Here is a 13,687-nt window from a genome sequence, read left to right as displayed (position 1 = left end):
TCATGATCTACTTCTCTTGGAGGTGGAAGTTCAATCAATTCCTCAGGGAATACGTCAGCGTATTCCTTTAGCCAAGAAGGTCCTTCATGAGACTCTTGCTTTTGATCTAACTTGTTGAGTTTGATCAAGTAAATGGGTAATCCTTTTTTGACTCCTTTTATGATCCGAGATACTTTGGCTAATTGGATTCTTGGCACTCGTGCCTCACCTTGAGTTGTGACAAACTCCCTTTCAGAGTTTCGAAAGGAAACTTGACCCTTTCCACAGTGGATGTGGGCATCATTAGGCTTAAGCCAATCCATCCCGAGCAGACACTCATGGATACCTAAATTCATGACTCTGAATTTGACTGAGGTTTTCTTTCCTCCCAGAAGAATTCCTCCTTAGCAGTTTGCCTAGTACAAGTTACCTCATGACCATTTGCCAATTCCACAAGCACGATAGGTGCTTCTACTGTGGCTATTCCTAATCTTTTTGCACATGCTGGTGAGATAAAGGAATGTATACTGCCACAATCAATCAAGGTTTTGAAACCTTTACCTTGATAGTCCAACGGTGTTTGAATCACCGAGAACTGGCGATTCGGCCCTTTCTTGTGTAAAGCGGCATGGACTGTCGCTCTTTCGAATTCTGCTTCCATAGTCGGATCTTCCTCTTCTTCTTCGCATCTTTGCGTATTGGCAATGCAGGCAGTTCTTCCTCTTCCACGGGTGGCGGCTCCTTGACCGCGGCCTGCACCTTGGAAAGATGTTTGACGATGTCCCCCGCTGAGCTTGGGACATTGCCTCTTAAAGTGACTGAGTTAGTTGCAGTGGAAACATCGGAGGTTTTGGCCATTTTGAGTAGGAACAAAGTTGTTGACGTTATTTGTCCTTGCTTTCTTCCTTTGTCCCTGATTGTGACCTTGAACTCTCTTCACTTGAGGTCTGAATGCTCCTTTGTTCGGGTCACTATAGGACCAAGTTTTGTTACCCCTTGGTCTAGCTTGCACCTCTTGAATTATAGGCGCCACTTGAATTAGTGCATCCTGCAGATCTGATGGACGCATAGATTCCAGACGGGTATTTACGGGTGGATTTAAGCTTGCGCAAAATTTGGACACCTGCTGTGTCATGTCCATCTGTGGCGCATACTTTAAAAGTGAGACGAATTTAGAGTAGTATGCGTCCAGAGTGAGTCCTAACTGTTTTAACTCGTAGAACTCATTCATTTTCTGTGTACGATATGCAGGTGGCAAATATCTCCCCTGCACGGCTTTCTTTAACTTCTCCCAGGTAACGGAGCCCTCTGAAGTCCCTTGATCCCTGCACCATTGTTTCCACAATAGTCTAGCTTCGCCGGTGAGTTTTAACTTGGCGAGCATGGTCTGATTGGTAGGTGCAATACCAGCTGCTTCAAAGTAATCCTCCATAGATTCAATCCAAATTTCAGCATCAGACTGGACAAATCTGCCTCTCTCGTCAAACTCGGGTGGCTTTATCTGCTTGAGGAGGAATTTCTTCTCCTGGGTCACAGCAGTACTTGATGTAGGGGGTGAATTTGGAACCTGTACCTGGGGTTGTGCCTCGATAAAAGTTTTCTTAACGTTATTATATGATAATTGACGTTAGCTTATCTTTAGTTCAGCTATCTCGTAAATCATGAAGCTACTTAACTTTTTAACAACTCTGATGCACAGCCAGATATCGATAAAAGAAGTCCTTATTTATATTTACATGGGTGTAGCCTTATACAATGTCTCGTGAGATGATAATCCAATCATTACATTCAGTTTGGGGAGAACAACGTTGTATTGCATTTGTCTACAGGAACTGTGTAATAGTAGGGTTTTGGATCATGGATCTTTAGGAATTGATAATTCATTGGAAGTTCGGGATATCCTTTTCGTTGAAATCCATACTTCTCATGGCGGCCCAACACTTTAATCCTGTTGCCTGGGATTACACGGGTTACTTCCTCATATACATATGAGTTGATTTCAACCCTTCGACCTTGAATATGTAAAGTTGAATTTACATGAGCTTCGACAAAAATGAACAGCTTTACGACTTTCAAGTCTTCCAACCACTTGATCCTCTTTAGGTTGGTCTGTAGATAAGCGAACCGGTGGGTAGCTATGTAGTAGATTCCTGAAGACCCCGTCCATCTTCGTTCTATGTATAAAGGTGATGGATTATAAATCTGCTCCAGGATGTTCATCATCCCAATTCTTTGTCTATAAAGCGGAGAATGCATTGCAGTCATAAACATGACCGGAAATACCAAAAACTAGTTCTATGCTTCATAGTTCTGCAAGACAGCATTGAAGATGAGGAAATGTTTGGACAGCAACAATTTCTTTATTTCATTTTATTGAGATCTCATAAAAAAAATTCAGTTGTTGGTCGGCTCTGATACCAACTGTAACGTGTCCCCTAGTATCATCCAGGACACGTCTTGGTAGTCCATCGGAAATGATGTCTAGAAAGCTCCGCCTAGCACTCCCATGGAATGTTACGGGTTTTGCAATCTAGTTCTTCATGCATCTGCCATGTAGCGGAAGTATCCTGGCCGTTCCCACTTAGGATCAACCGGAATTAGGGTTTTCCTAATGGGTCACTAGCTAATAGCAACTAGCGTCAGACTCGAGCGAACTACTTTACGTAGAAACGCTAGGTCCGAAGCGGATTCACGCTGCACTTGGTTCAAGAAGAATGGGAAACGAGAGGGATGCAAAGCTCAACCTCTCTGCCATAAGGCATAGTCCCATTCCGTTCCCCTAAAACAACGTAAATCGGGTAAGACGTAACTCTAGGTCATCGTTCTCGTTATTCTTTTTGATGATGATGATCATTCCGCTGTTCTTCGAGATTTTTGAGAAAAGTTCCCGGCTTACCGGGACCACCCAACCGTTTGTTTTAGTTATGTAATTATCTAACACATTAATTTGACATATAACAATCAGCTTCTTTAATTAATCTTGTTAAGCACGGGTTCCTTCACGTAATCTTATCACGTGACATATAAAAACAATATCAAGCAAGTTCTTTTAACATCTCATCATTTTATCTTTGAATTACAAGAAGTTCCGCCCGTAGACTTGTCCATAATCTGCGCGAAGGCTAACCAGTAATCTCCAGGGATCACTATTCCAAGCTTCCGCCCGCGTCAACTAGTATGTGGGCCTCGAGATCCAATCCCGAGTCACGTTAGCCTCTTGTGCAGGACCCGAAAGGTGAGGGATTTACGGCCAGAGCCCCCCCTGGCACCCAAGCCTCCTCCTGCTCCAAGTAGAACTCAACGGAGAGACCTCTCGCGGCGGGTTCGGTCCACATTCGCGGCGCGGGCAACAACCCCCTTGGTTAGGATTAGGCAGGCAGTCGGGGGTAACTGAAGCTGCCTCTCCATTCAAGCCTTTAACCTGAAGTATAGGTACTTGTTTAATTTGTAATTCATAATTCAAACAGAGCCCTAAAATCTCTAGTAAGCACAAACATTTCCATTAATCAACCCAGTTGTATGGCAAACTGCTAAGGAAGTGTTCTTTCCTTTTTTCCTTGTGAATCAATCACAAAATGATTTCATACATGTTACACAAGTCCTGCGATGGAATAATCTGTTTAGATTCTTTAGGCTAACGTATGTCAGACCTAGGGTTTCTTCATTTAGGGACAAACCCTAGTTCCTTATCTTTATGAAATTATTGTCCTTAGGGTAAGGAAAGTAGTCAAGTGTTAGGGTATGAATGTTTCTATGTTTAGATTGGTTCGGTTAGCTTGTGGAAGGTAATCTTACTTGTCGTTTCACAGTTTTACTATCCTTGTGACAATTAACTTTCCCAATAAATACAGTTTAATTTGGCATATAGCATAAATGCCAAGGTAATACAAAGGTGACAATACTCCTTGGGACAAAAGGCCTAGCTGAGAATTTAGTGTATACACACTTTATTAGTTCCAAGTCCTCAAATAGTGAGGGAAAAGTGTTAATAGAGTGTCATCCAGTAATTTCCCATTACATTTTCTTTCCAAATGAGTTCGTATATCTAATTTTTATACTTGTTAATTCCTAACATTTAACTTCCGTTTTGTTTAAAGATGAACTCATGCCAAATAACAATAGTTGCCTTACTAAGATGTGCAACTAGCAAAGATAACTCCCTAGTAATTTGAGCATCGAAGAAACCTTCCATGAATTTAGCCATTTTACCATGATTCGTTGCGAAAGGAATAAGACTAATGGTGCAAGATATAATTTGAATATATTACTATAGTAAATGGTTAATCTTGCCTATAATTTTATAATGCTTGATGCAATTTGAAGAAAGCTAATTTGTATACATTGCCATTCATAAGCTAACTCCTTCGTTAAAAATAACTTGAACAAATATATCTTTCCTTAACAATTTTTCTTTGTATGATTGACTTAAACCCAATTAACATCAAGAAGAAAAACTTGGCTTTGAGGTGAGATATCCACATGGATACCGGGAGATGACCCTCCCGCAGCTACACCTTGAACTTTCTTCGGCGGCATCGTAGTTCGAACGTGAGATAGCCTTTTCCTTTTTCTTCGTGGAATTCCACCGTCTTCTCCTTCCTTTTCTTTTTCCTTTTCCCCACTCTTCCTCCTTCACTCCCTCTTTTCACTCCCTCTACTTCCCTCCCTATATTTTTTTCTCACGGCTATTTCTTCCTTACGGAATATCATACAAGGCCATGATGAAGAATTGGATTTTTAGGACATGGGAGTGTGTGGACACCGACTTGTTTGATAAAACTAAGAACACAAAGCTCAATTATGAGAGCACTCACACAAGAAGATCTAAAAAGTGAGTGAAGGAATTAATGCAAGAGAATGGAAGTCTGCAAGGTAGCCTAAGGACAAAGTAGGCCTATGGGTGTGACTTGAATAGTCTAAAGAGCTATGAGGAGGAGAAAAAGGAAAAGGCTTAGGGGGGAAATTAAATCCCAGGGGGGGAATAAGGGCTTTGGAGGGATTAAGACTCCGGAGGGGAAAAACAAGGCTTAGGGGATAAATTTTTTTAAGCCCCGGGAGGGGGGAAGAACAAGGGCTTAGGGGGGAATTTAAAACCCTGGGAGGGGGGGGAAGAACAAGGCCTTACGAGGGTTTAAAAACCCAGGAGGGGGGGAAAACAAGGGCTTAGGAGTATTAGTGGGAAGGGGGCTTAAGAAAGCCCCCTTAGAAGCTTCTTAAAGAGCCTTCTAGGAAGCTTCTAGTGCGGCAGATCAACATGGAAGATGACGGCATGAGGGATGGCGGCGACCGTTGATGCCACAGGCGATGGAATTCCCTCGTCTGGCGGCTAATGGCTTCCCCAGCAGTGCGGCAACGTCTGCAGCTTCCTCCCTCACTCTTTGTGCAGCACGGCAGCACTTTTCCTTCCCCACGGCTCCGCCTCCTCATGCTTTATACAGTGGAGGGAGGGGGGGATCTTCACTTCGTGCGTGTCGACATGCATGTCCTCCCTCCCTCCACAGGCTCTACCAAGGAGCCTAGTGTCTCCTTCTATTCCCCTCCCCCTCCAGCTCGTCAGTTGGCTGGAGGGATAGGGGGGGCGGGGGGATTTTTTAAAAAAGGTCTGATTTAATTTCTCCACGCGGAATTTTACAATAAAGAAAATTTCCCCCATTGTCATAAAAAATGTCGGTATTAGCGACGCCATAGAATAGTCGGTATCAATGTCGTTCTTTCCTTCTTCTTAGTGGTAGCTTATTTCTCTCTCTCCCCTCTCTCTTTGCTATGGATACATAAATTTATATTTAATTTATTCTAAACATATGGAAGATGGATTTCTACCTTGTTGGCAAATATAGAAAAATTACTATGCAACAAGTAAAATGTACAAAAAGACACAAATATGAGAGCTCTTTCATCTTTTCTTTGAAGGGTAGAATCACAAATTTCAAATTTGGACCAAACACGAATAGTACAATATATATTTATGCATAGAGAGTTGCACTTGAAACTTGGAGCTTCAAATCTTTCATTGCATAGATCGACTTGTAAATATTTTATTATGAATAAATTTTAAAATTTAAACTAGGTATTAAGTTATGATAGTAAATTTTTCTTTTATTTCTAGATGTCTATCCTTCTAATTTTGAGGAATGATAGACCATTGAGTCTATTATTGATGTTATTGATATTATTCATGGTTTGATTGAAAAAGAAATGTACAAAAGTAGGAAAAAAACATACGTTCTAAAGAATTCATTTTTTTAATGAACGTTCTTATCTTATCTTTATGCAACATGGCCAAAGCAGAGCAATTTTTTTTTCTTTACCTAATTTACATGCCCTAAGCAGTCTTTACCAACTCCAACCACTAGTGAGAGCTATAAATATAAAATATTGTCTGAGATATAAAGAGTAATAAAAACCTAATATCTCTAGTAGGGTAAGCAATATTGCTTTGTTTATACATATTTATATATTTATTGATTTCTTTTCTAATGTTAAGATAAGAAGATGGAAGGCCATGCTATCAATTAACATGCTAACATATGATCATGCCTTACAATTTATTAATGAGGAGTGTGATACCATGTATAGAAGGTAAGATAACTTATAAGATAGATCAAGACTTTGTTGCTTACAATTATATGCTTGCTACTCAAAATTTTCTTCTTAGTCTTCTCCTTAGCATTTATTATAGTAGATAGCATTATCTTGGTTGCAATTTAGTATCTTTAGATCAAAATGTTGAGGATTTTTATGAAAGTTCATGTATTGGATCTTGATATTTGGCTCAAGGAGGACATTATTACGATAAGAAAGGTTAGATCATCATGTACACTACATCAACTGAGGATAGATTTATAGAACGAAGATATCAAATTAGCATGTTCATTTGCATTCCAACTTAATAGCTTGTACATCAAGTTATACATAGTAGATATATATTTGATTCCACTTCTTGAATGGTAAAAAACTATACTAATTTGTTTGCAAATATAAAAGAGAAGAGAGCAAAAAATACAAAGTAAGGATATTAAAGTCAATATCTCTTTACCTTCAATATAAATACAAGTTCAAATATTCAAAGAAAATTTGTATTTGATTTTCCATGATCTACATACACAGAGTCTCACAAGAAAATATGCAAAAGTTATTTCTTTGTGTAAACAATATCCTTTTTAGCAGTTATTTTACCTTTCTTTGATGTTTTGGTTGCCTTAGGTATTAAGCACATCTCTTCTTACTTCTTTATTTCCATACTCTCTATATTCTCCTTGTCTATCCCCTCCTTGTTTCTTTTTCCTTCTTATATGCAATTGATAATTATGTACTTGAAAATCTTTGCTAGTATATATCAAACATGTTTAGTAGTACAACAATCCTTGTAAAACTCTCACAGATTTGAAAGAAAAAAATGTTAGTCTAGTGCTATTTGTAAATGTACTATATTTTGAATTAAACACTATGTTAAAGTTAAAGATTTTTCATATTATATTTATATGTTTGTCATCATTAAGATAAATAAATTTAAGGAATCTCTTGGCATGTACAATTATCTTTCAAGTATAAGAATCAATATCATCTTGATGAGAGATTTACAACTAGCAACACAAAGCAAAATTATGTAACTTATTTATAGTAGTTTATATCTTAGCATTTCCAAATATTTTTTAAAACAATTATTAAATAGACACTACTTATCAATATAGTTAATGGCAATTAGGCTCCAATGAGATCTAGAAATAATCATAGACAAATAGTTTAGTATAATAAACTCTTTTCAAACTAAATAAAATGCCAAACTACTTAGTTTTCATTGTATATAATAAAAACAAGATCTAAAGTATCAAAATTTATTTGATTGAGTTAATGGTCAAATCTATTTGCTTCAAGCCTACTTAGCCTCATGTAATGGGAGATTAAAGGATCAAGAATCTCAATGGTTTGTTGTATATCAAAAGGAAGTTCATGCATCACATACCTAGTAAAATCAATAGGATATTTAGTATATATTAATACAATTATTACTAGAAAAACATCATTCTTAAGATAAACCCATTTAGGTATATTATATCTTAATGGGAAAAAAAGAATAGATTCATTTACTTCTCTCATTTTATTCTTGAGAATTTAAATACATTCTTAGTCCACATCAATAATACCATTTCTCTTGTCTATGTCACCATGCAAGGAGCAATACACATTAAATATAGGTTAATTCCCTAAAATATGTCATAAAGCTAATCCTCTAGTGCTTCTACTTGATTTGTTTCTTTCTCTTCTACTTTCTTCCTCTTATGCTCCCTCTATTTCTTTACTTGTTCCTATGTAACTGCTTTCTCATTCTCATTGAGTCTTGCGTCTCTCTCATGTATGGTATCCTCCACTTTAGGACCTATATTGTTATTTTTCTTTGTATATGGTGACACATTTATAATATTTTATGTCTTCTCATCTATAAGAGGAATTGGCTCTAAAACCTTGAAGAATCTATATCTCAACCTTCTTAAGATAATCATATCCTTATCCATAAGTGTCATCCTATGTGCATGGCTATCATAGATGTATATATCCTAGAAAAACTCAATCATAGATGTATCCTTTGGAATGAAAGCATTGGTAATACATTATAAAGAGGCCACATTACCTTTCTTATCTCTCTAAGATATCTCATAGCTTATGAAAATCTCCTCTTATGCTTATTTTGGTGGTTTGGATGGCTGGGAGGACTAATGAATTTTCGTGGTTTGGATGGCTTGTGAAAATCTCCTCTTATGCTTATTTTGGTGGTTTGGATGGCTGGGAGAGCTAATGAATCTTCTGAGAAATATTCATGAAATCAATCCTCTCCTTCCTTGTAGTAGATTTTATTCTAGCCATAGGTTAACTCACAACTGCAAAAGGAAGATGTGACAAAACAATCAATTCATATTCACATGGATATATGAAACACAAAACCAATATCCTACAATAAGTAGGTATCTATTAGAATTATGTTTCACATTATATCAATCAAACTTTAACCTAAAAACATATGAAATGCAAAATAATGCAACTATAGAAACAAACAAGCAACCTATTTTGCATTTTATACAACGATTTGCAAAGTTTATCTCAAAACACATCCTTCAGCAATGTATGAAATGTGACATGTTGGCCAAGAAATGAAAGATAAACATTCAAATCATGTTTAATGCAATAGGCTTACCTCAAAACATCAATAAGATTGAAACTCATTTATCTTCATTTTGAGATTCTTTAATGTGTCACCTAAGCTTGATAAACTCTTCACCAATCTTTTCTAGAATTTTGTTTGAAAATCTCGACTCTATTTAAAGCATATAAATGAATAGGGGTCAAACATTTATTTATATAAATTTCTTAAAATTGAGGCATCACTAAAACTTTTCGATACATTAAAAGTGACTTAAAAAATATTTAGAGACACATTACAATTTTTTTAAATATATCATTATAGAGGTATATCATACATGAGAAGGCACTATCTTTGTGTGAATTGGTAAGATTGAAGCTAAACACATAAGACGCCTTCATATTCCTACAAGTGTATATGATGGAGTGATCATGCCCCAATGTAGATGGTCTTATCCACATGTAAACGGTCAAGTCCATACTTAAATAGGAAAATTAATCAAAATGACTATTCTTGGGATTGGAAATTAAATGTATCTTATTATTTATCCACCCTCTTTGTCTCTATGAGCAATCCATGCATGAGGGACATGTGCCATCATCATATTGAGCTATTGTGAGAAGGAGATAACCTTTCATATATTGAATGCTTGCTTATTAAATTTTTTGTTTCTCCTTTCACTTATTACTATCTCTATGTGTCGAGAGAGAGAGAGAGAGAGAGAGAGAGAGAGAGAGAGAGAGAGAGAGAAAGAGAGAATGTATGTGTGTCTGTGTGTGTGTTGGCCTATTCTATCATAGCATAAACAAGAATAGCAACCAATACTAAAGTCTCATCTAAATACACAAAAAGATACAAACTGTAGTCTATATATTTTTGGAACAAGAAAATTATAGAAAACACTATTTAATCTTTAGAAAAATGGTAGAAGAATTCAGGTAACATCATAAATAGCTAAGAATAGTTGTTGTCCTAAATAGTCTAATATATGAAAACTCCAAAAAACATGATTCACCACTTGTAAATCAATAAAATTTCCTTATTCCTAAATTCTATAGGCTATTTTAGATCAGGCCATACATAACCAAGAAGGCTATGGTTCTAAATTGCTAATTCAAGCTCCATGACCTACCACAACTTGATGGATGGCTCCATAGTAGCCATGACCTAAACCAATGTATCCCTTCATCCAAGTTGAAATACAATACAACCATTTCAAGGCAACATGACATGGTTCGAAACCCATATGGTAAAATGATATCCATAGAATATCATAGAGAATGAAGACACTGAACCATGATTGAATAAGTAGATCACTACTCCATTGATAGACCGCAAAGGCAAATCGGAAGCCAAAATCACGCTTACGATGGCCCCTAAACAGTCAGAAGGCGCGCCTGCACAAGGTTCATCTCCTAGTATTCACGTGGATATTTCCCGAAGCCCACAAGTCTAGTTTTTTTTTCTATTTTGATTTCACATAGAAGTATTGCTTTATGCATGATAATTTCATGGACTAGGATGCGCCTATACATGTCAAATCCACCTAGTGAAATGCAATTGGAAATAAATGGGCTATTTTAACATTTACTAGAATTAGCTCGTGATATGAAATTCGTCATTGGTATTTTCAATGGAATGAAGGAAAAAAAAAACATGAGTTGTCTATGCATTTTAGGACCTTATTAGTAAGTTGCCTTTTGTGCATTTCAAAGTGACGAGCCTAGAATAACCGTTGCCTATCATTATAAGGTTGAAATTATTGAAGTGCGCCTTTAACTAGGCATGGAAAGATTAATCGCATGTCCCATTTGTAGACAAATCTTCTTTGTAATGATTCATTAGGGAAAGTTATTAACCTCGTAGAAAATAGAAGAGCACAGAAAAGATTCTAGGAATTTGTGTGTGGCATGTGATTGTAGATTGGAATAGGTTAACTTTAGTTTTTTGGCATGAATTTCACTACGTTGTAGTTAGTAAAGGAGTGCATGTTGCACCTTCATTGTATGAAAATTTTCATTCATCAAGAGTTGTATTTAGGGAAAGGGTGCATGGTTTATTGAAGCATGAAATATTAAAAGCTTAGAAAAAGAAATGTGGGCAGGATGCTTAAATGTAAGTCCTAGTAGGTTCAATGGAAGTTATTCTGCAATTTATCATGCGATTTTATTTTTACAAGAAGAGTTAGGGTTTTTACAAAATTTAGCCATACGTAGGAACAATGAATCGCATGTTTACGTAAACTGTGAGATGTTACAACTAGATTTCTCCTTTAGATAAAGTTAACATCTCTACGAATGGTTCGTCCTTGTCGCAAGACAAGTAGATCGAATTATCTAAATCACCTAACCTGCAAGGGATTCGCATAGGATGATTCAAATGATACGATAAATACCCCAAGTCCTAACTAGTGTTTAGCATGTTAAGGATTCAACCTAGTTTCACACTTGTTGCCAAGTCAAAACCCTCATACCCAAAGGTCCTACCAACATTCCCGGAATGTAGGGAAAATTGGACGCTCATGCATGAAACAATCTAGGGTTTCTACCCTAAGGATCACTCATTCATATGATGAAACTCGGATTGAGTTGGAATCCCTAGGGGACCGAACGTTGTCGGCCTAGTGCAATTAGGAATGGGTTGGGTAAGAAGACACCCTTAACCCTGCTTCTAGTCTGGAGATAATTCCATGACTAGAAAACGTCGTTCAATGGGTGAAATGATCCCATGGAATAGATGCGACACTTGAGCAACAAGTTGCAATGTCGCATGGACTTGTGGTTTGTTCACAAGAGAGTTTTGCCATTCCTTGGAATGAGGTTGGTAGGTTCTTGTGCAAGTTTAACTTGCAAGAGGATGAGTAGTCATCCTGTTATATCACCTTTCTTGGGAAAATTTGCCAAGTTAGGGGAAGTTAGGTATTTGCTTGGAAGCAAAGCATCAATCAATAATTTGGGAGCAACATGGTCGCCAAGATTTACTGCTAATAAAATCTAAGGTATTGGTTAAGTTGGATTAATAGGGTATGGCCCTAACCCAAGGACAAAGGAGAGAACAAACAAACCCTTGGGGATCTTGCCAAGTCGCAGTTGATCTCGGATCGAATGCTAGATGCATTTGGAGTTCACTCCTTAGCAGTTGGCCAAATAAATGACCATTGGAAATGATTGTGCTTGTAATAGTTTAGGAGAACTGTTTGCGATGTTTTCTCAACAAACTAAAGGATGGAAAGATATTTAATACTTCCGGTTGAAGGCCTGAAGGGAGAGGTAGCTTCAGTTATCCCCGACTGTCTGCCTGACCCTAACCAAGGGGGTTGATAGCCGCGCCGGGAATGTGGACCGAACCCCCGCGTGAGTTCTCTCCGTCGAGCTCTACTTGGAGTAGGAGGAGGCTTGGGTGCCAGGGGGGGCTCTGGCCATAAATCCCTCGCCTTTCGGGCCCTGCACAAGAGGCCAATGAGACTTGGGATTGGATCTTGATGCCCGCATACTAGTCTACGGGCGGAATCTTGGATTAGTAATCCCTGTGGATTCGGGCGGATTATAGATTGCCTTCGGGCAGATGATGGATTAGCTTGTGGGCTAGACTTTATGGATTAGTTTGTAGTCGTAGTAGTAGTAGTAGTAGTAGTAGTAGTAGTAGTTGTTGTTGTTGTTGTTCTTTAATATCTTTATTTATTGTTTGTACTGATAGTAGTAGTAGTGGTGGTAGTAGTAGTAGTTCTTTAATTTCTTATTTTCTTGTTTATAGTAGTAGTAGTGTTAGTAGTATTAGTTATTGTTGTTATTGTTGTTGTTATTTTATTTCTTCTTTTCTTTTTTTCTTGTTTGTTGTTGTTGTGGTAGTCGTAGTAGTAGTAGTAATGATGGTAGTGGTACTAGTACTGGTATTTGTAGTGGTAGTAGTTTTTGTTTAATTTCTTATTTCTTGTTTGTTGTTGTTGTGGTAGTCCTAGTCGTGAACATGGTCATAGTCATGGTCGTGGTCATAGTCGTTGTAGTCATGGTAGTAGTAGTAGTAGGAGGAGGAGGAGGAGTAGTAGTAGTATTCTTGTTTGTTGTAGTAGTAGTAGTAGTAGTAATAATACTTTTTTGTTCTTTTCTTATTTGTTTTTGTTGTTGTAGTAGTAGTAGTTATTGTTGTTTTTCTTGTTTTCTTGTTTATTGTAGCGGTAGTGGTTTGTTGTTGTGGTAGTCATAGTCGTAGTCGTTGTAGTCGTGGTTGTAGTAGCGACAGCAGCAGCAGTAGTAGTAGTTTTCTTATTTGTTGTTGTTATTGTATTAGTAGTAGTATTTTTTAAAAAAAATTGTTGTTTAGTTTTCTTGTTTGTTATTGTAGCAGCAGTAGCAGTAGCAGTAGCAGTAGCAATAGCAGTAGCAGTAGCAGTAGCAGTAGCAGTAGCAGTAGCAGTAGCAGTAGCAGTAGCAGTAGTAGTAGTTGTTGTTGTTGTTGTTGTTGTTGTTGTAGTAGTAGTAGTTGTTTTTTTTTTTTTTCTTCTTCTTCTTATTTTCTTGTTTATTGTAGTGGTAGTGGTAGTAGAGAGAGAGAGATGTTTTGTTAAAGGAAATT

The sequence above is a fragment of the Lygodium microphyllum genome, chromosome 17 (genome assembly GCF_053477565.2).
Source record: "Lygodium microphyllum isolate KBCC chromosome 17, Lygodium_microphyllum_v1.1.10, whole genome shotgun sequence".
Lineage (NCBI taxonomy): Eukaryota > Viridiplantae > Streptophyta > Polypodiopsida > Schizaeales > Lygodiaceae > Lygodium > Lygodium microphyllum.
Note: the sequence above shows the minus strand (reverse complement) of the source record.